Below are 22,945 nucleotides of genomic sequence, written 5' to 3' on the forward strand. Positions count from 1 at the left end.
TGGGAGAGTGGAGCTTTGGAAGGAGCTCCTTAAACTGAGCACTAACACCTCCTCTAATTGGCTGATTTGTGGTGATTTCAACTGCATTACTTCCTCTGATGAAAAGATTGGAGGAAGACCTCCTGATACTAATAAAATGAACTTCTTTTTAGACAGCATGCATATGACTAGATTATTTGATTTGGGTTTCTCTGGCCACAGATCCACTTGGAGAAGAGGTAAGGTTTGGGAAAGAATTGATAGAGCCCTTGTAAATGATCACTGGCTTAATGAATTTTTCCATACATCTGTCTCTCACCACTCAATGTCTGGTTCAGATCACAGACCTCTTTTGATCTCTATCAGCAGCTCTTTAAGCCCCTCCAAAAGTAAGTTCAGATATTTACATGTCTAGTCTTCCTATCCAGACTTTATGAATCAAGTTAGTACTGCATGGAACAACTATCATAACAGTAATCCTTGGGTGAAGTTATGGATTCTACACAAAAGGCTTGCTACTAAGCTCTAAGCTCAAAGCCTGCAGACCTTTGGAAATTTAAACACAAGAGGGGTGTTAAAACCAAAGAGTGGTGGAAGCTGAAGCCACTGTAAAGGAATTGGAATCCAAAATCAGCCTTGATCCTAATTTGGAAAATGATCTTTACAATGTCAATGAAAGACTAATGAATGCTATCCATTTGCAGGAACGTCTCCTCCACCAGAAAGCTGCTCAAAATCATTTCTGTTTGGGGGACAGAAATTCCAATTAATATCATGCTATTATTAACCACAAAAGGAAATGCAATGAGATTCGTAAGATCAAAGATTTCAAGGGAGCTTGGCTGAAAACTCCACAAGATATTGCTGATAGTGCTGTTGAGCATTTCAAAGGGATCTTTACTAGAAGTGAGGTGGTTAGGACTGAAGTTAAGGGCAATTTGTTCAACCACTGCAGAAATTACACTTCTACTCTCAAGCTTGCTGACATCCCTTCTGAAGAGGAGATTAAGTTTGCTCTGAATTCTATTGACAGTAATAAAGCAGCAGGTCCAGATGGATTTTCTGCTGAATTTTACAAATCTGCTTGGAATGTCATTAGACATGATGTAGTGGATGTTGTACAGGCTTTTTTCACTGGTATTGAACCTACCAAGTTTTTCACCTCTTCCACCATTGTCCTTATCCCTAAGGAGAATGTGTGTCACAGATGGGACCAGTACAGACCCATAAGTCTCACTAGTGTGATCTCTAAAATCATCAGCAAGATTTTGGTGGCCAGAATTCAACCTCACCTCAACAGAATCATCAGCAGTAACCAAACTGCCTTCATCAAAGGTAGAAGCATTGTGGACAATGTCCTCTTAGCTCAGGAACTTTTCCTAGACCTAGATAAGAAATGTAGAGGAGGAAATCTGGTTTACAAATTGGACATTTGCAAGGCATATGACACCATGCACTGGGATTTCATTGAGGAGGTTCTGCAGGCTAGAGGCTTCAATATGGATTTTATATGCTTAATCAGAAGATGGCTGAATAATAATGCTCTTTCTATTCTCATCAATGGAAAGACTCATGGATTCTTTACTGCCTCATGGGGAATCAAACAAGGTGACCCCCCCTTTCCCCCACTATTTTCATTCTTGTCTTTGACTATCTTTCTCTTATTCTCAATCAAATTCCAAACATATCTCCTCACAACCTGTTTAAGCACAGTTCAAACATTGTCATTAGCCATCTCTCCTATGCAGATGATATTATTATTTTTTTTAAGGCCACTAAACTTGCTGCAAAACAAATCCAAACCCTTCTCAATGATTTTATGTCTTATTCTGGGCTACAGCTGAACAAACAAAAGTGTTGTATTTACTACAGCAAAGGGGTTAAACAACCTTTCAAACACTGGGTCTCTGATTTTACTGGCTTTCAAACCCCCCACACCCATCTGAAATATCTGGGGGTCTTTCTACTGAAAGGAAGGACTAGACAGATCCAATTTGATGATGTTGTGACAAAAATTCAAGCTAAGCTCACTCATTGGACTAATTCCTTCCTATCAAATGGTGGAAGGATTACTCTCCTTAAGTATGTACTGTCTGCCTTCCCCTCCTACCTTCTACAAATGGTTTCTATGAAAAAGAGCACTCAGCAGCTTCTTGAAACAACCTTCAACAGATTTCTCTGGTTAGGTCAAAGAACACAGAAGCACTGGACAAACTGGAATTCTATTTGTAAACCTACTCAGAATGGAGGTTTAGGTTTTAGAAGTTTCAAGCATCTTCATCTGATCAATTTCTGCAAGTTGTGGATACACTTTAGAGCTCAAGAGTCACTTTGGGCTATTTTTCTTAAAGGCAAGTATTGTAGAGGCTCTCATCCCACCCTTATCCCATCCAAATTGGGAGACTCCAGAATCTAGTCTCACATGATTAAACATAAAGATAAAGCTCATAAAGATAAAGCTGAAGATGATTAAACATAAAGATAAAGCTGAAGATTACTTTATATGGGATCAACTTTTGGCTTGACAACTATTTTGGCTTGACAACTAAATGGGGGATGGGAAACTGGCTGACAAGCTAACTACTCCCCATCCAACATCTGCCAAAGTATCAGATTTCTGGAATGAAAACCAGTGGAACACTACTGCCTTGACCAACATTCTGGATAACCATACCATAAAAAAGATTAACAACATTCCTTTGAATACTACTAAGAAGGACATACTCATTCCCAAGCAAGGGGTTTCCCAGTCAACTACTTGTTACATCTACTCCCAACTTAACCATGGTGAGAACTGTCTCTGGGGGAAACCCTTTTGGAACAATTTCCTCTCACCCTCTATGTCTTTCTGCTATTGGAGAATCTTATCTAAATGCCTACCTACTGATGACATTCTGAAACTGAAGGGATTGAGAGGTCCCTCTTGTTGTCTTCTATGTAAAGCGCAAGAGGAAACAACTGATCACTTGTTTTTCCAATGCCATTTTGTCCAGCAGATTTGGTCAATTGTACTTAGAAACTTGAAAGTCCATACCATCAATCTCACATGGCAGAAATTTTTATCCTGCTGGAATGAATGGCTCCAGCTAAAACTTGAGGTGATACCTTGTGTGGTGGCTTGGTTCACTTGGATGGCCAGAAATAAGGCCAAATTTGAAGAGCTTTTACCACATCCAACTAAGGTGGCTGCTAATTGTTTAGCTTTTTTGAAAAAACTCACACAGTGGAAAACTTTTCCTTACCTTTTCAAAACCAACTCATTGGTGAATCAACCTTTACTAGAGCACCCACTTGTTTATTGGGTCAAACCTCCTGCTGGTTGGCTGAAAGCCAATACTAATGGCAGCTTCTTTAGGACCTCTGCTGGCATAGGAGGTGTCTTCAGGAATTCTATGGGTAAGTGTCTACTACATTACCAAACTCCTGTTTTTGCTGCTGATGCTCTGGAAGCTTAGGCTTTGGCTATCTACTGGGCCACCTTAATTGCATCCAAGGCCAATTTTCATAATCTGATTGTGGAGACTGATTTCAAGGTCATGATTAGTATCCTCTTGAATAACATAAGCTGCCCCTAGCACATTCTGAAATGGAAGAACAAAATTTCTTGTAATACTCAGGAGCTTAATCTGAAATTCAATTTTATACACAGAGAAGGTAACAGACCTGCTCATTGGCTTGCTCAAGCTGGAGCTGAGACAGACAGACTCAATGTATCAAAAAAACAGCCCCCTTCTCTTCAATTACTTCTGAAGGGAGACCTTTCTAATTTACCTTTCTGCAAAATGTTGTAACTTTTGGTCCCTTCTTTTTGGTGTTTCATATATATGCTTTTACAGATAAGAAGAGATATATATGAATTTCCTTTCATTTATATATATACATCTTATTGATATATATATATATATGACCCCCTTATGTATTTTCTTTTATTTTGTTGGGGAGGTTTCACCCCCTCACCTCCTTTTGTCTTCACTCTGTTATTTTCTCTGTTTTGGTAACAGGTAAGGAGCCATGAGTTGCTCTTTTATGGAAAATATATATATATATATATATATACATATACAAGTACATATATATAGATCAATCCGTAAAATGAAGATAAGGAATGGACAAATTGCCCCATCAAATTCCAGAGAGCTAACGTATGATGCACCGGAATTGGTGCATGATGCGCCGCAATGACGAAAATGACTTCAAACATTTCCAAAGGTAGTTTTTGGTGGTTTCTTGTCCTTATAACTCCAAAAACTAATTTCTAAGTCTTTTTTAAGAGAGAAAACAAGGGAAAAACCACTAGATTTCAAGAGAAAACAAGGGAAAAGCCACTAGATTTCAAATCCAAGAGAGAAAACAAGGGAAAAACCACTAGATTTCAAATCCATTGGCGTCCCACTCCAAAAATACAGCATGATTTGGTATTTTTAACCAGAGAAAGTCTATCAGTTTCAATGCACAGAAGTTGCATGATCGTGTTCTAGTGAAGAAGAGTCTAATTAAAGAAATTTGATTTGTGAATCGAGGATTCAACACACCGAATACTCGAGTTGAAGAGATCATTGCACAGAGACGTTGGGAAGTGCTTTGTTACAATACTGTCACCATAGTCGCCCTTGTTGTGAAAGATTTTTATGCAAATCTACATGGAATCAACCAAAGAATTGTCTATGTGTGAGGCAAGTTTGTGCAATTCACTCCTTCAAGAAGAATCGAGATGTTTATGATTGAGAATGTGCATATCTGCCATTATGTGAGTTTTACCCCTATGAGAGACAATATGAATGAACTCTACTGGTACCTTATGGATGAAGATGTGAATTGAGAGGCCACAGATGATGGAAATGTAAGTTTTTCATCATCATTGTTAAATCGTACTTCTAAGGCTTGACACTTCTTTATTTCATCAAAATTATTGCATACTATGAAGATCAGTAAGGTGACTAAGGAGTGCGCTATTTTAAATTATTGCATTCAAACGCTATTTGAAATTCTTGTATTCAAAGCGAAAAAACTTATTGATATTGGAGCCATTATTGTGAAATTGGTTTGGGTTTGATTATGAAGGGGTCTGCAATTGGGCTTGGACATCCATCCACTATTTTCCTACTGTGTAGTCAGCACAAGTATCTTATGAAAGTTGAGAAATAGTACTTCTTCTTTAAAAGCCAATGGATCCAGAAGTATATTGTAGTTGTATTAGAATGAGAGATGAAAACGATATGAATGTACTGATGGATCAGGAATCCCAGAATTCATCACCTATTCAGCCTTACTTCAATTTGAATGCACTTTTAAAGAAGATTTAGAAGAGAGAAAAAGAGGTGCAAAATCTAATGCATACAATAGGAAATATTTCTGAAATGTTAGATCATCTCGATTGGAGACTGAAAGAACATTTTGAACATACTAGTTGTATTGAAGTTGGTTTGGTCGTATGTTCAAGAAACATACTTGGATTGGGGAGGACTTGACTAATGGGTTTCCTTACCAACCCTTCTACAACCTGTATGTGCATTACCAATCTATGGGAGATATCTAGAAGAGAGTGAAGAAGATGTTTGAATTTAGTTTATGCACGAAATATTTTGTTTAATATTATTTATTTTAGTTACTTTGTTGTGTTGTATTGCATTTACTTGTATTGTTGAACTTTATCTATTTTTATGATATTTAGATGTTTAGATTTCAGTGTTAGGATGTTTGGCTTGCTTTAAAATATTGAAATAGATGTTTATTGGCTTGATAAATGTTAGTTTGTAATAGCGCAAATTTTATATATAAAAGTGAGTTTTTTGTTATTTGTTTGTTGTTAGATTAATGTTTACCTATGTTTACAAATGTTCATTTGAGTTAATTAGATGTTAACAAAAAGCAGTATGGAGCAAATTTCCACAAAAATCAAAATCTGGTGAATTTGTGCTTTGGCGCATGATGCGCCATTTTACAGAGCGTTGGCGCATGATGAGTCAGATTTGGCGCATGATGCGTCAAAAACCTGAAGACGCTTAATTGCCTAAAAAATCACAAAATCGCACAGACAAGCTCCATTTTCACTTCTTGAGTCATCTCCTAGATTTAAACCTTGACCTAGGGCTTTACATTGAGGATGATAGAGAAGATTTTGGAGGCCAAAAGTCATAGATTTCATCTTCTCTTGATAAGAGCTTCACTTTAACTCAGAATTTTTTTTATTTTCATAATGTGATTTTCCTACATTGTGGAAGATCCAAAATTTGGGATTTTTGATGAAAAGGCTTGAAGAAAACTCATGGTGAAAAGTTTCTTATCAAATAATCTAGCTTGAGGAGTTAGATTTTATATTTAGTAATTACTTTGGATATTCATAGATTTTCCAATGGCTCCCCAAGTGAAGAAAGGAAGGTCATTTGAGGATTTTGATTCACGAAGATTCATTAACTTCAACTCAACATAGTTATAATACTCAACTGGAGATCAGAAGATTGATCCAAGAATGGGCGTTTGCAAATCCAGGTGGCAATATTGAAAGGTTGATCCTCATCAGAAACTGAGAAAGATTTTGCTACTTCACTGTTGTAGCGATTGGCCCCATGATTCAAAAGTTCTATGCTAACACGAGGTTCACTGAGGGTGATCACATCTTGTTTAGAGGTAAGTAAGTAGAATTTACTGCTAATCAGATCAATGCTTTGTATGGGCTAAGGAATTTATGTCATGATGAGTACGCTGCATTCATGATGATTGATTCATCACTGGATGAAGTGATTGCCTTTTTGACTGATGAAAAAGAAGAATGGAACATTAAGAATAACAATTTAGTTAACTTCTCCGCTTCCCTGTTGATGAGTCAGTCAAAGGTATGGCATCACTTTATTTCTACTAAGTTATTACCAACGAATCATCTTGCCGATGTTATAAAGGATAGATCAGTGTTGAACTATTTCATTCAGAATATGAAAGCAATAAATGTTGGTGCACTCATAGTTCATCATGCTTGAAGTATATCTGGTAGTTCTACAACTAGTGGTTTGGGATATCCCGCCCTGTCAAAAAGTAGGTAATATTTCAAGAAGAGATGAAATGCCTCTAAATTTTAATTTGGAAAATGAAATTTTTGATGCATTGGGATTGGATTTTATGGGATCATATATACCTTCATTCAAAAAAATATAGATATTGATTGCTGTGGATTATGTTTTGAAATGGGCTGAAACAATCGATTTACCTCAATATGATGCTCGAAGTGTTTCAAAATTTTTAATTAAAAAAATATTTACAAGATATGGAATGCCTAGAGTAATCATTACTGATGGAGGATCTCATTTTAAAAATGCAACAATTGCAAGACTGGTAGAAAAATATAATATAATGCATAAAATTGTATCTGTTTATCATCTCCAGACAAGTGGTTTAGTAGAAGTATCTAATTGTGAAATTAAGATAATTTTGGAAAAAAGTGTAAATTCTAGTAAAACGGATTGGTCTGTTAGATTAGATACGACATTATGGGCATACATGACAGCTTATAAGAAAACTTATAGGTATGTCCCCTTAAAGATAATTTTTTGGGAAGACTTGTCAGTTACCAGTAGAATTGGAGCATAAAACTTATTAGGCTTCAAAAGAATTTAATTTCAATTTAAAAGACGCTGGTGAGAAAAGATTATTGCAATTGAATAAGCTTAAAGAAATTAGGAATAAATCTTATGATAATATTAGGATTTATAAAGAAAGAATGAAAGAATAGAAGATTTAAAGATAAGAAGAAAATAATTTGACGCTAGACAGAAAGATTTATTATACAATACAAGATTGAAATTATTTCTTGGAAAACTGAAGTCTTGGTGGAAAGGATCATTCAAAGTTGTAAAGTTTATTCCTATGGAGCTGTTAATATTGAAGATCCTAAGACTGGAAGGATATTTAAAGTAAATAGGCACAAATTCAAACCATGTTTTGTTGGTCAAAGACTAGTTTTAAAAGAAACAATAATGTTGGGTCACCCATAATAAAGACTGGGAATGTCAGACTAGCGACATTAAACCAAACGCTTTGTGGGAGGAAACCCATACTTATCGTTGTTTATTTTGCTTTTTGAGTTTTTTTTTTAATTTGGAATATTTTACATATATTTATATTTGTGTTTTCATAGAGTCCGTGTATTTAAGAAAATAATTCAAAAATGCAAATCAAAAATGTGAATTTTTTTGGAACTAGCACATGATGCGCCGAATTCCAGAGAGCTGGCGCATGATGCACTAGAATCGGCACATGATGCGCCATGACAACGAAAATGACTTAATGTTTCAAAAGACATTTTTTTTTGTTTTTTTATAGGTTTTTCTCTTTAAAACTCTCAATTTCCTTAAGTGACAACGACTGTAACTTATTGGAAAATTAAAATGACTTAATCGGCGCATAGAACTTATTGGAAAACGAGGGAGGAGTCACTAGATTTCAATTCTAATGGAGCCCCACTCTTAAAAATTCACTTGATTTAAGATTTTCAACCGGAGAATGTCTGTCAGTTTTGATGCACAGAAGTTGCATGATTGTGTTCTAGTGAAGATGAGGCTAATCAAAGAAAGGTAGTTTGTGAATCAAGGATTCAATACACTGAATACTCGAGTTGAAGAGATCATTGTGCAGAGACATTGAGAAGTGCTTTGTTACACTATCGTAGTCATAGTCGTCCCTATGGTGAAAGAGTTTGATGCAAACCTACATGGAATTAACCAAATAATTATCTATGTGCGAGGCAGGTTTGTGCAATTCACTCCTTTAAGAATAAACGAGAAGTTTAAGATTGAAAATGTGTCTATTTGCTTCTACACAAATTTTACCCCTATGAGAGTTAATATGAATGAACAATATCGGTACCTTACGGATGAAGATGCAAATTGGGAGGCTAAAGATGATGGAATTGTAAGTTTTTTGTCATCATTGTTAAATCGTACTTCTTAGGCATGACACTTCTTTATTGCATTGAAATTACTACCAACTATGAAATCACTAAGGTGACTAAGGAGAGATTTATTTTAAATTACTGTATTCAAACTGGAAAACCTATTGATATTGGAGCCATCATTGTGAAATTGGTTTTTGGTTTGATTGTTAATGGGCATGCAACTGGGCTTGGACATCCATCCACTATTTTCCTATTATGCAGTCAATCACAAGTACTGTATGAAAGTTAAGAATAAGTGCTTCTTCCTTAAAAGCCAATGGATCCAGAAGTCTGTTGTAGCTGTACTAGAATGGGAGATGAAAATGATATAAATGTACTGATGGATCAGGAATCCCAGAATTCATCACCTATTCAGCCTTACTTCAATTCTAATGCACTTTTGAAAAGGATGAAGAAGATAAAAAAAGAGGTGAAGAATCTTATGCATGCAATAGGGAATATTTCTAAAATATTGGATCACTTGGATTGGAGACTTAAAAAATTTTTTGAGCATATTGGTTGTATTAAAGATTATTTGGCGCGTGTGTTTAAGAAACATGCTTGGATTGGAGAAGATTTGAGTAATGAGTTTCCTTATCAACCCTTTTACAACCTGTATGTGCACCACCAATCTATGGGAGATATCCAAAAGGATGAGAGTGAAGAAGATGTTTAAACTTAATCTATGCACGGAAAGTTTTATTTAGTACTGTTAGTTTTAGTTATTTGTTGTGTTGGATTGCATTTACTTTTATTGTTGATCTATATCGATGTTTGTGTTTAAAATTTTAATTTTTAGATTTCAGTGTTAGGATGTTTTGGTTTGCTTTACACACTGACATAGATGTTTGTTGGCTTGATAAATGTTAGTTTGTAATAGCACAAATTTTATATAAAAGTGAGTTTTGTGTTGTTTATGAAAGATGGTTGTTAGAGTAATGTTTAATCATGCTTATGAAGGTTCATTTGAGTTAATTAGAGGTAGACGTAAAGCGGTCCGGAGCAGATTTTCACAAAAAATGAAACCCGGAGCAGACTTTCACAGAAAATGAAATTTGGAAAAATTAAGGCGTCCGGAGCAGATTTTCACAAAAAATGAAATTTGGAAAAATTAAGGCGTTGGCGCATGATGCGTCGTTTTACAGAGAGTTGGAGCATGATGCGTCAAATTCCCGAAAATGCCATATTGCCTAAAAACCCATGAAATCGCATAGTAAAACTCCATTTTAACTACTTGGGTCGTCTCTTACCTCAAAACAATGACCAAGGGCTTCACATTGGGTGCGTTAGAGATGATTTTGGAGGCTAAAAATCATAAATATTTAATCTTCTCTTGGTAGGAGTTAAAATTTAACTTAGATTTTTTTTATTTTCACCATGGAATTTTCCTACATTATGAAAAATCTAAAAGTTGGGATTTTTAATGAAAATGCTTGAAGACAACTCAAGGTGAAAAATTTCTTACCAAATAATTTTACTTGAGGAGTTAGATTTTTGATGTTGTAATTTATCTGGAATTTCAAATGGCTTCACGAGTGAACAGAGGAAGATCGGATTATTTTGATGCACAGAGATTTGTTAATTTGAAGGTGCAACACATTTATAACACTAAAATCGAATTGAGAAGATTGATCCAAGAATGGGCATTTGTTAACTCGAGTGGAGAGATTGAAATGTTGATTCTTGCCAAAAATTGGGAATGATTTTGCTACTTCATTGCAGTAGCAATTTTTACAATGATTCGAGAGTTTTATGAATACTTGAGATTTATTGATGATGATCACATTCTCGTCAGAGGTAAGCAAGTTGAATTTACTGCAAAAAGGATCTTTGTTTTTTATGGGCTGAGGAATGTATAATTCGATGAATATGTTGTATTCATGATGACTGATTCATCATTGGATGAAGTGATTGTCTTCCTGACTGTTGGAAAAGGAGAACAGGTGATTAAAAATAATAAGATAGTTAACTTCTTCGCTTCCATGTTGACTAGCCAGTCAAAGGTATGGCACCACTTCATTTCTGCTAGATTACTGCCAATAGATCATCTTACTGATGTAACGAAGGATAGAGTTGTATTTAACTATTACATCAGAACATGGAAGCAATAGATGTTGGTGCTCTTATAGTTTATCTTGCACAGAGTATATTTAAAAGCTTTACAACTAGTGGTTTGGGTTACCCCAACCTGATTTTCACTCCTTGTGAGAAATCAGGAGTAGAGTCCCATCGAAGTAAAGAGATGTTACAACCACAAAATCCTATTAGGAAGCATATGATTCAGAGAGTTGAATCATTTGTTGAATCTAGGGGTGGAAGAGGTGATAGACCCTCTACATCAGCTGCAGAGGAAACTACTTCTCGTCTTGCATCATTACAAAATATTATGGACAACTTATGATTCAAAAATTGAATACAGTAAATATCCAGAATCAAATTTGAGAGATTGGAGCAAGAAATGCTTATAATGATGGTATTAGCAGAGGAAAGTTCAACATGATATTGCTTTTGAGGATGCTATGGTCAGGTATCTCAAGAGTGAATACAATGTGGAATTTCCTACTTACCCCAGCTTTACTCCATTTGCTCCTATTCATGATACAAAAGAAGAAGAGGAGGAAGAAGAAGATCATGACGGGGAAGGCGATGAAGATTGATATTTTTTGGAGTTAGTTTATTTATTTTGTTTAGTTGTTTGATTGTTTGTATGTTGTTTGGATGTTATTTGGTTTACTTTTGAAATTGTAGTAGTCAAAACTTATATTTTTGTGTTGAGGATTTAAATTTGTAATAGTAACAATAGATTTTTACTCTTTCTACTTTTTTAGTATTTTCAATTTTTGTTTCTATTTTTAAATCTCAGCAAAGTATTTAGAATATATTATGTCTCATTTATTGCTTTAACGCCTGAATGAATTTTTAAAGTTAGTACTTGCTGTATACCAGAGTCAAGTTTCATAATCAGAAATCCTTTACACGTTAGTTTTTATTTTCATGCATTTACTATTTTCTTTCACCAATTGAATTTTGTACTAAAATATTTTTAAAATGCTTAAGAACTTAAGTTTGGGGGGAGGGAAAATTTCTTTTAAACAGAAGTAAACTAAATTTTATTTATCCTTAAGTAACAATTTTTTAAAATTAATTTAACATGACATGGTATATTAAGATTAAACTTTAAATAACTATACTAAGTTTATGAATATTATAGTAAATTTAGGTAAAAGTTTTTAATAATGAAGATCAATTCTAAAGTTAAAGATATTTGGTATGATAAGATAAGACTAAGTTTTTTCTATTTAAAGTAAAAGAAATTGTATTTTTGAAGTATTAAGAATTTTAGAGTTTCATTTAAGAAGAAAAGAATGAGACTTTATCAAATTATAAACTAATATGAATTTATAAAGTGAAGGAAGGTAAGGTGTAAGGAGTCTTGACTTTGAGAAGGGGCTATCCAAACATAATAATCCCCACTTCAAAAAGAAAAAGAAAAGAATGGATTGAAAAGATCCTGAAAGAAAGAAAAAAAGGAGAAAAAGGAAATAAAAGAGAGAAAAAAAAAGAAAATAAAAGAAAAAGGAAATAAAAGAAAAATAAGTGAGGAGAAGCTTGAGGAAATGCCTTATCAAAAATTGGCTTCTCTTGAATAAAATTAAGGAAAAAACTTTATTACATCTTTTAAACTTATATTGGATTATTATTAGCATTTACAGTAAAGTTTTTTTGAGATTTTTTTTTTCATATGAATATTCTAAATATCCTTTATATGACAAATTGCAATTCTTAAATAAATAGAAATTCAAAAATCTTAAAATTGACTACTAAGTACTCTTAGACTTAGAACTTGAATCTAAGTTATGAAAGATTATTCTTTAATTTTACTATTTTATTTATTCAACTAAAGTATGGAAATTATAAGTTAGTATCTATCCTATGTTATATACTTTTATGTAGTAAAAGTGTCATCTGAGGATAAGTAACATTTAAGTTTAAGAGATTTTGGTACACTAAAATAATATGTTATTTTAAGTATATATTATATGCTTATTTTTTGTGATATTGCACTTTAAAGAAGGTTACTTTTCATGTTTTTTTACAGGTATATCAATTTTAGGCATTTGGAGCAAAAGTACCAAAAAGAACAAAATTTGGAGCCAAAACAATGAAGTTTTGAATTCTGGCTCATGATGAGCCAAATTGGCCCCAGATGTGCAAAATTGGTGCCATATGCGCCAAATTGGTGCCATATGCACCATTTGACAGAGAGTTGGCGCATGATACACCAGATTTGGTGTCAGATGCGCAGGGATGACTTTTTGCAGATTAAGGCAGTTTGGTTTAAGATGAATTTTGCATGAATTTTCAAGGGGACACTTGTTCTAAACCCCTCTTGGAGTAATTCAATGCTTCTAGATACTTTGGAAGGTTCTTTCTTGAAGGGATATGTCTCTTGAATCAATGGACATATGATTTGAATTCAAAATAGTTGACTTTTGGACAGAATTTTGGGGGGAAATTTGAGTTCTATTTAGAGGGAGGCAGCCTTCAATAAAAGAGAGGGAATTCTAGGGCTTGAAGGGGGGTGAGTAGGTGGTGTGTGTCGTGAGTTAGAGAGAGAGAGAGACAGTCAAGGGCTTGGAGTTTTTCTTCAAGGATTCTACGAGGAGAGGGAAGGTGAGAGACTTTTTCTTCATTACACTTCTAAGAGAGAATTGAGAGTGCTTATAAAGAGAGAAAAGCTTGAAAGAACTTCTAGGAGTTTTCTTGGGAAGAATTGTGAGATATGTTGTCTTTTATTTCTTTTGTTTTGTAAACTTGTTTTTATTAATGAAATCCGTGTTTTGTCGTATCATTCTCAAGAATTCTGAGTAGTCTTCTTTATCCTTCTCCCTACTTTGAGATATGGTTTCGTGAAGAATTGATTTAGTTTTATATGGTTTTAAATGTTAATAATTTGTGATGATTTAAACTCCGATTTTCATTTACTTTTTGATCTGGTCAATTAAAATGTTAAAATGTGTTGAGATTCATATGTTTCAAATGGACTATCATTTCTACAACATGAGGAGAATCACATTTGATTTCATGGGAGAGTATTTTATCCATGAAATTAGGTGCAAAAAAGTAGAGAAATATACTTTGTTGGATACAAAATTGGAGATGTCCTTAAAATTTGGTGCAAATAAATAGAGAACTTTGTTGGATGTAGAATTGGAGATTTTAATGTGACAGATTAAAATCCCTAATTTGGTCCAGTTGATTGGAAATTGATGCGAGATTGTTAGCCCTCAAGAGAGAGAGTAGTGGAAGCTCTGGAATGGCAGCCAGTATCCCCCCCGTATATATATATATATATATATATTCAAATAATTTTAATTTCTTCATAAACCATATACTCTTTGTAAAGAGGAAGGATACTTTCTTAAATTTGAACTTTTTGTAAAAACTTATTTTAATTTTGGTAAATTTACTTTTGAAAGTTCAGCATTTAGTTTAGTTAACTTTGTCTTTCAACTGCATTTTAATTTGCATTTACTTGTTACTTAGTAGTCAAACTTCATACCTTACTTTTTGTATTTTTTAGAATTATACTTTACATTATAAATTTAAGAGCTTATTTACAGGCATTTCCAACTTTGCTGTGGGATCGATATCTATAACTCCATTAGAGCCCATTATTACTTAAATGATATTTGTACTTGCATTATTTTTAATGGAGATTTGGCAATTTAAGGATTATTAAAAGATAAAACTATTTTAATTGAAGTTATTTTTTTGAGATTAATTTGCATATTTGTTGTTGTATCTCTTATGTGTATTTGTAATATTAAAAAATATTTGCAAAACTAACACACTAAATCCACCGCATCACAAATCCATTGAACAACCTTTGTTAATTTTAGTGTTCACACTGAAATTACAAAATGATAGCCAATACTAACCCTCAAAACTTTGCTTTTGAAGATGCTATGATGGCGTTCCCAACCCTCACCTTCTTATGCAACTTGCTGACCAGCCGAGAGGCCATCAACGTCACCCCCACAATCAAGTTTGGTGCTAGATTTGATGAACTTGATGTTGTACTTTAAAAGGCCCCATTTTTCATCATGAACGTTGCCACCTTGGAACTACAAGAACCATCTATTGAGTTCAATATGATTTGCCTTTAATATTTCCCTTCTTGCAAGAAGGAGAAGATCTTCATTGCCTCGATGTCTGTTAAGTCTCTCGTTCCTACACTTGTTCAATCTAGAGTAGTTGTACTGACTGCTACCGGATTCACTGTTATCGTGCCTGTCGTACTGTCTGTCAAGGGAAAGAAAAAGGAAGTTATGATTGTAGAACATTTAGTTGAAAAATTTAGTGCCCCGTTGTCAATCTTCGAAATTAGTTCCAGTTTGAAGACTATGTAGTTAACCAAGTCACAAAGAAGAAATCGTAGCCGAAGGGTTCAGAGGTCCTCCAAGGCCCATATTACAGAGATGGCATCTGTTGATGATATTCCTCACCATTAGGAACTCGGATTGGTTGAGACCTCTCCTTTGCTTTGAGGGAGTAGGTTTCATCCATTATTAGATACCACCGGATATGAGAGCATTCATAGGATTGCCTCTGTTCTGCCATCACTCTATGGTCATGGTGAGGAAAGGGAGAAGCTCGCTCCTATCACCAAAGTTTGTATAGTATTTGAAAGATTGGCTGCTAAGGAAGGGTGTTCAGTCGTTGAGTTACTCAAGCAGGTAAGATGCACAGTATCACCCTGGATGAGGGAAGAGATTTTGGAAGATGACATATCTGCCCGTCAGTCTCAAAGATCGGTTGAAGTTCTGGCAGTTCGTATTCCTGTCAGATTCCTCTTGGGAAGCCAAGTGAGCACCGTTTCAGATACCACCGTCGTTGCTCCAAGTCATGTAGAGCATCGACTAGTCAAGCCATGTCTAGGTCCAAGAATACAACCTATCGTTGTTCATGAAGATGTTTCTAAGAAAGTTAAGGGGAAGAAGTCACCTGATGATGTACTTGGTCCGCACCATGGGCAACATGCCTCTCTTCGATGTACTGATGCCTCTGTCGAGATACTTCATCTCAATGCATCACCATTAAAGAAGAAGGTATTGATAACCAAGGTTTCAGCACCAGTACCATTTGATGAGGCCGCAAGGTGAGTTCGTGGAATGAAGTAAAGTTCTGAAGTGTCGAATGTAGTTAACGATATTTCTACCGAGTCTAATGTACGGAGGAAGGGTGCTTAGGAGAGTCCTCTTGATCTCAAGATAATTCAAGAAAGGATTATTTATAAAAAGTTTAAAAGCTTTGAGTTGAGATTTTAGAGTTAGTCAAAGAGCATGGGGTGACTGTGGATGATGAAGATTTCTACTTTAATGATTACCTCAATGAGGAGTTTATGGATATTAATGTCATCTAGACTAGAGCCGATACATCTGTGAGCAAAGCCCAACCACTTATTGAGGGGAACACTGTGGATGACTTGCGCAGAGCTATTTTGTTAAGAGATGAGCAGATCAGTCAGATGGAGAAAAGAATGGAAGAGATGACCACCACCATGGCTGTCATGGCTATAATGCATGGACAATCCCAGTCACAATAGTTAGCTTCTCAAAAGGTCAACCAGCCAGAGATAGTTCACATGAGATTATTCACATTATAGACAAAAGGAGAGTAGTTGCCTCCGCCAATAGAGAGGATCAATAGAAGAAAGATTCCCCCCAGAGTGTGATACCAAAGAAGGACATCAAATAGTTAGTCGAATAATAAGCTCGGAAAGCCTTCGCCCAGTCTAAGAGTGGTGCATTAATTTCAAAGGGTAGACCTTACCCGGAGGAGTTCAATGACGTACCTTACTTTAAAGGCTTTGTGTCACTAAACTTCAAGACGTTTGATGGAACCAAAAATCCCTATCAACATATAACATATATCACTTTTTTGAACCAGTTGTTGCAATAATGGAGGTAATGAAGCCATACTTTTTCGTCAGTTTGTCAGCAACTTATCAGGGATTGCATTTAATTGGTATGTCCAACTACCCAATGGATGAGTGAAAATGTTTGCCGAGTTGGAGTAGTTGTTCATGAAAATATTCACCGAAGCGCAGTACCATGCTACGATAAGAGATCTCGTGGTTGAGCGGCAGAAGCCTACAAGTCCTTGGTGGATTTAATCTTGGGGTAGAGAAACTTAAGCAAGAAATGTGAACCTCAGCTACAAGAACATCATACAATTAAGATTCTACTCACAAACATACATGGACCAGTGGGTTTCATGCTAAAGGGACTCACAATCAAGTAGTTTGAAAAGTTACTTAGTAACGTGATACACCGAAATAATATGTTGTTTTAAGAACCTATTTTATGCTTATTTTTTGTGATATTTCACTTAAAGAAGGGTATTTTTGTGTTTTTGTTGCAGGTATATCATTTTTAGGCATTTGGAGTAAAAAAGACAAAATGGACCAAATTTGGAGCAAAAAGAGCCGACAAAATTGACCAAATTTGGAGCAAAAAGAGCCAATTTTGGATTCTGGTGTATTATGCGCTAGATCAGCAGATGATGCGCCATAATCCAGAGAGCTGGCGCATGATGCGCCAGGGATGAATTTTTCAAATTAAGGTGGTTTGAGACAAAATTTGCGTGAATTTTCAAATGGACATTTGTTCTACTGGACACTTGTTCTACACTCCTCTTGAAGTAATTCAATGCATCTAAACACTTTGGAAGGTTCTTTTATGAAAGGATATGACTCTCGGATCAAGTGACACATCTTTTGAATTCAAAAGAGTTATCTTTTGGAGAGAATTCTGTCAAGTGAAGGCAACTCAAATTAAAGGAGAAGACTTCATAGAGTTGAGAGAGGAGGCTTTTGGGTGTGACGTGAGAGGGAGAGAGAGAAAGTGGCGTGAGTTAGACAGAGAGAGAAGAGGAGATTTTCTTCTAGGGTTGTAAGAGGAGAAGGAAGGTGAGAAATTTCTTCTTCATTACATTTCTAAGAGAGAATTTGGAGTGATTGTAGAGAGAGAAAGGCTTGGAGAGAACTTCTAAGGATTTTATTGGGAAGGATTGTGGGATAAGTTGTATTTTTATTTCTTTTATTTTATAAATTTGTTTCAATATATGAAATTTGTGTTTTCTCGTATCATTCTCATGAATTCTGAGTAGTCTTCTTTATCCTTCTCCCTACTTTGAAGATATGGTTTCGTGAAGAATAGATTTTGTTTTCTACGGTTTTAAATAATAATAATTTGTGATGATTTGAACTCCGATCTTCATTTACTTTTTGATCTAGCTAATTTAAATGTTAAAACTTTTTGAGATACATATGTTCTTAAATGAGATATGATTTCTACAACATAGAGAGAATCACATTTGATTTCATGGGAGAGTATGTCATCCAATGGATTGGGTGCAAATAAATAAGGAAATATACTTTTGTTGGATGCAAAATTGAAGATTTTAAGGTGATATATTAAAACCCCCAATTTGTTTCAGTTGATTAGAAATTAATGTGAGATTGTTATCCCTAATGGGAGGGAGTAGTGGGAGCTCTGGAGTGGCAGGGAGTAATCTCCCCGCCCTCCTCCCAGCCTAACCACAGAATTATGGAATAAACTCTGGATTTGTCAATGTGTTTTATAGCACTTGGAAGAGGGTAAAGTGTAAGATTTCTCCTAGTTGGCACAAAATATTTTATATAACCATATACTCATTGTAAGGGGGAAGGATGTTTTCTTTAATTTGAACTTTCCTTCACAATAAAATACTTTATTTAATTTTCACAATTTCACTTTTAAAAGTCTAGTATTTAGTTTAGTTTACTTTCTGTAATCTTACATATGCATTTTAATTAGCATTCACCATAGCAGTCAATTTTCAAACTTTGCATTTTAGTTTTTTTTTGTTTTATTATAAAATAATTTTCATAAATTACTTTAGGATTTTCCAACTTCCCTGTGAGATTGATATCTAGGACACCATTAGAGCCCTTTATTACTTGAACGATACGTATATTTGCATTGATATTAAAAGAGATTTAACAGTTTAAAAAGAGTTTAAAAGATAAATTATTTCTACAAAAAGTATTTTTATTGGGATTACATTGCATATTTATTATTAATCAGTCTGCATCAAGTTTTTGGCATCGTTGAGTGGTGTTAACTTCTTAAATATTTGCATATACAAATCTCGTGTCATGTTTTTGGCGCCGTTGCCGAGGAAGTAATGGAAAATATTAGTATTTTATTTCAAAAAAATTAAAAAGTAATAATGTTTGTAGTTTAGTTTGAACATTTTCTTATGTAAGTGTGTTTGCTTATTTTTAATTACCTGTTTTAGTTTGTTTATACATGGTGTAAGATCTGAAAATTTTAGTACTTTACCACTCTGAGTTAGAAAGAGCTATTAGAAAAATTTGAAAACAACAAAAAGAGAAAGATCAGTTTAGCAAAATGGCTTGCAATTTAAACAATGTTGGAAATGAAAATGAACATCATCAAAGATATTTAAGAGAATATGCAAATCCTACAGCAGATGAAATTCATTTAAGTATACAAAATCTTGTTGTAGCTGCCAATTCATACTTAACCTGTTATTATCCAAATGATACAAAACAACCAGTTTAGAGGAACACCTACTGAAGATCATAATTTACACTTTGCTAGTTTTCTAGAATTATGTCAGACTTAGAACTTTTCCTTTTTCAATAAGGGATAAAACTAAGATGTGGTTAAACTCATTAGCACATGGATCTATCAGAACTTGGGGAGATTTATCACAAAAATTCTTATCAAAATATTTTCCACTTTCAAAAACTGCGAAGCTTAGAAATGATATCACATCTTTTTGTCAATTTGAAGGGGAATCAATTTATGAAGCCTGGAAAATATTTAAAGATCTCCTTAAAAAGTGTCCACACCATACATTGCCAGATTGGTTAATAATTCAAACTTTTTATAATGGGTTGGTTGGATCTCTTAAATCAATAATTGACACTGCTGCTGGTGGATCATTAATGTTAAAACCATTCGATGAGGCATTTTCATTAAGTGAAGTGATGGCTACTAATAATTTTCAATGACCCTCTGAAATGATAAATCCAAGAAGAGTAGCTAGTATACATGATTATGATGTTATATCCGGTAAATCCAAAAAGAGTAGCTAGTATACATGATTATGATGTTATATCTATTTTAGCTACCCAAATAGTTGCTACATCAAAGAAGATAGATCAATATTCTCAGACAACACCTGTGCTTGAGGAAAACTCATTGGGACAAATGTTAGAATCTCAATCTTCTTATGAGACTTTAAATGCAATAAACAATTGTTCTAATAATCTTGATACCAATTATTATAATCGTGGTTGGAAGAATCATCCAAATTTTAGTTGGAGTAACAATAATTATAATATTACAAATCTGCAATGGGGAAACAACATTGCGAACCCATTGGGAAACTCCAACAATCAAGGGAACCAAGCTTATAAACCTTATTACCCCCTAGTTTTAATAATTTGCAGAGTAAGGAGAAAAAGTTATCAATGAAAGAATTAATATTGCAAATGGGTAGTCAATTATAAAGTCAAGTAACTGATATTAGAAACATGAAAAATCAATTGGGATGTATTGCTACTGCACTTAGAAATAGACCTCCAGGAACATTGTCAAGTAATTTTGAAGTAAAACCTAAAGATCAGAACAAAGAGCAGATTTAAGATATTCAATTGAGAAGTGGAAAAAAATTAGAAAACAGAGTTCAACAAGAAGTTCAAGTAGAAAAACATGAGGTGAAAAATGAAAAATCTGGAGAAGATTTTCATTTTGTGTCAGAAAATCCTATTAAGCCAATGAAAATCACTGTAGAAAGATCACTACATCTATTTCCTCAAATATTGAAGCAGAAACATAGAGATAATTAATTTTCAAAATTTTTGGAAATATTGAGGAAATTAACGATAAACATTCCATTTGTTGAGGAAATTCCTATCATTTTAGGAAGACAATTCCTAACCATTAGAAGAGCTTTGATAGATGTGCAGAGGAGAACTAACTATGAGAGTTAGTGATCAAGAAGTTACATTTAATATTTCAAAATCAATGAGATACCTTGTAAAAGAGCAAGAGATTGAATGCTTCATAATGGATATTAATAATGGAGAGATTGAATGCTTCATAATGGATATTAATGAATATTTAAGTCATGAATATTTTAAGAAAACTTTTGAAAGAGGATTTAAAAAGAATATATGAGATATCAAGATGAGGATAGAATTCACGATGAATCTATGGAGGTGAGTAAATAGGATATGGATTATGTTCAGGAAAGATTTGAAATGTTAGATCTTAGAGAAAGTAACAAGAATTTGATTTTATCTATTGAGAAATGCCCTGAACTAGAACTGAAAACACTTCCTACAAATTTGAAGTACGCATTTTTAGGAGATTTTTCTACATTAAATGTCATAGTATCCTCAGAATTAACTGATATGCAAGAACAACAGTTGTTGGAAATTTTGAAAAGATATAAGAAATCCTTTGGATGGACATTAGCTGATATTAAAGGAATCAATCCTTCAACTTGTATGCATAGAGATCAACATGAACTAAGAGTTGATCCTCAAAGGAGATTAAATCCTATGATGAAAGAAGTACGAAATAAGTAGTAAAGAAAAAAAAAATTAAAATGGTTAGATGCTGGAATAATTAAAATAGTTAGATGCTGGAATAGAATATCATATTTCACACAATGCTTGGGTTAGTCCACTTCACCGTGTTCAAAAGAAAGCAGGTTTGACTAGAGTGAAAAATGAGCATAATGAATTGATATCAAGAAGGCAAGTCACTGGTTGGCGAATCTGCATAAATTATAGAAAATTAAATTCTGCCACCAGAAAAGATCATTTTCCTTTACCCTTTTTGGACCAAATGTTCCCTTTTTGGACCACCTTTTTGGACCAAATGTTGGATAGATTAGTTGGGCATAAATATTTTTATTTTTTAGATGGATATACTGGTTATCATCAAATACCCATTGGTCCAGAGGATTAGAAGAAAATAACATTTACTAGTCCTTATAGAATTTTTTGCTTTTCGGTGAATGCCTTTTCGATTATGTAATGTAAAGATGTATGATGTCAATTTTCAGTGATTTGATTGAAAAAGTGATTGAAGTCTTTATGAACTATTTTTATGTATTTTGAACTTCATTCAAAATATGTCTAAATCATTTAGAGTAAGTTTTGGAATGTTGTGAAAAGACTAATCTCATATTGAACTGAGAAAAATGTCAATTTATGGTTGCAGGAGGAATTGTGCTTGAACATAAAATTTCAGAAAATGACATGGGAGTATATCCTGCAAAATATAGGTTATATCAAACCTACCTCCACTTTCCACAGTAAGAGGAGTTATGATCTTTTTAGGACATGTTGTATTTTACAAAAGATATCTTAAAGATTTTTTAAAAATTACTAAACCTTTATGCCAACTTCTCGAGAAAGATACAAAATTTGACTTTAATCAAGGTTGCCTTAAAGTCTTTGAAACTTTAAAGAAAAAATTGATCACTGCTCCTATAATTGTTTCACCAGATTGGGAGAAGAAACCTTTTGAATTAATGTGTGATGCTAGTGATTATGCAATTGGGGTTGTTTTAGGGCAGAGATATGATAAAATTTTTAAAGTTATATACTATACTAGTAAGACTCTTAATGATGCTTAAATTAATTACATCACCACCCAAAGAGAGTTATTAGCTATTGTATATGCTTTTGATAAGTTTAGATCTTACTTGATTGGAGCTAAATGTGTTGTGCATACTGACCATTCAACAAGTAAATATTTGATGCATAAGAAGGATCTTAAACTAAGATTAATTAGATGGGTACTTCTGATGCAAGAATTTGAATTTGTAGTAGTCGATAGGTAACAAATTGATAATTAAATTGTTGATAATCTATCCAGGCTAGAACAAGAAGAAATACTGGATATGGAAAAAGAGATTAATGAAACTTTTCCTGATGAACAACTTTAT

Source organism: Phalaenopsis equestris, unplaced genomic scaffold, assembly GCF_001263595.1.
Source record: "Phalaenopsis equestris unplaced genomic scaffold, ASM126359v1 Scaffold232463, whole genome shotgun sequence".
Classification (NCBI taxonomy): domain Eukaryota; kingdom Viridiplantae; phylum Streptophyta; class Magnoliopsida; order Asparagales; family Orchidaceae; genus Phalaenopsis; species Phalaenopsis equestris.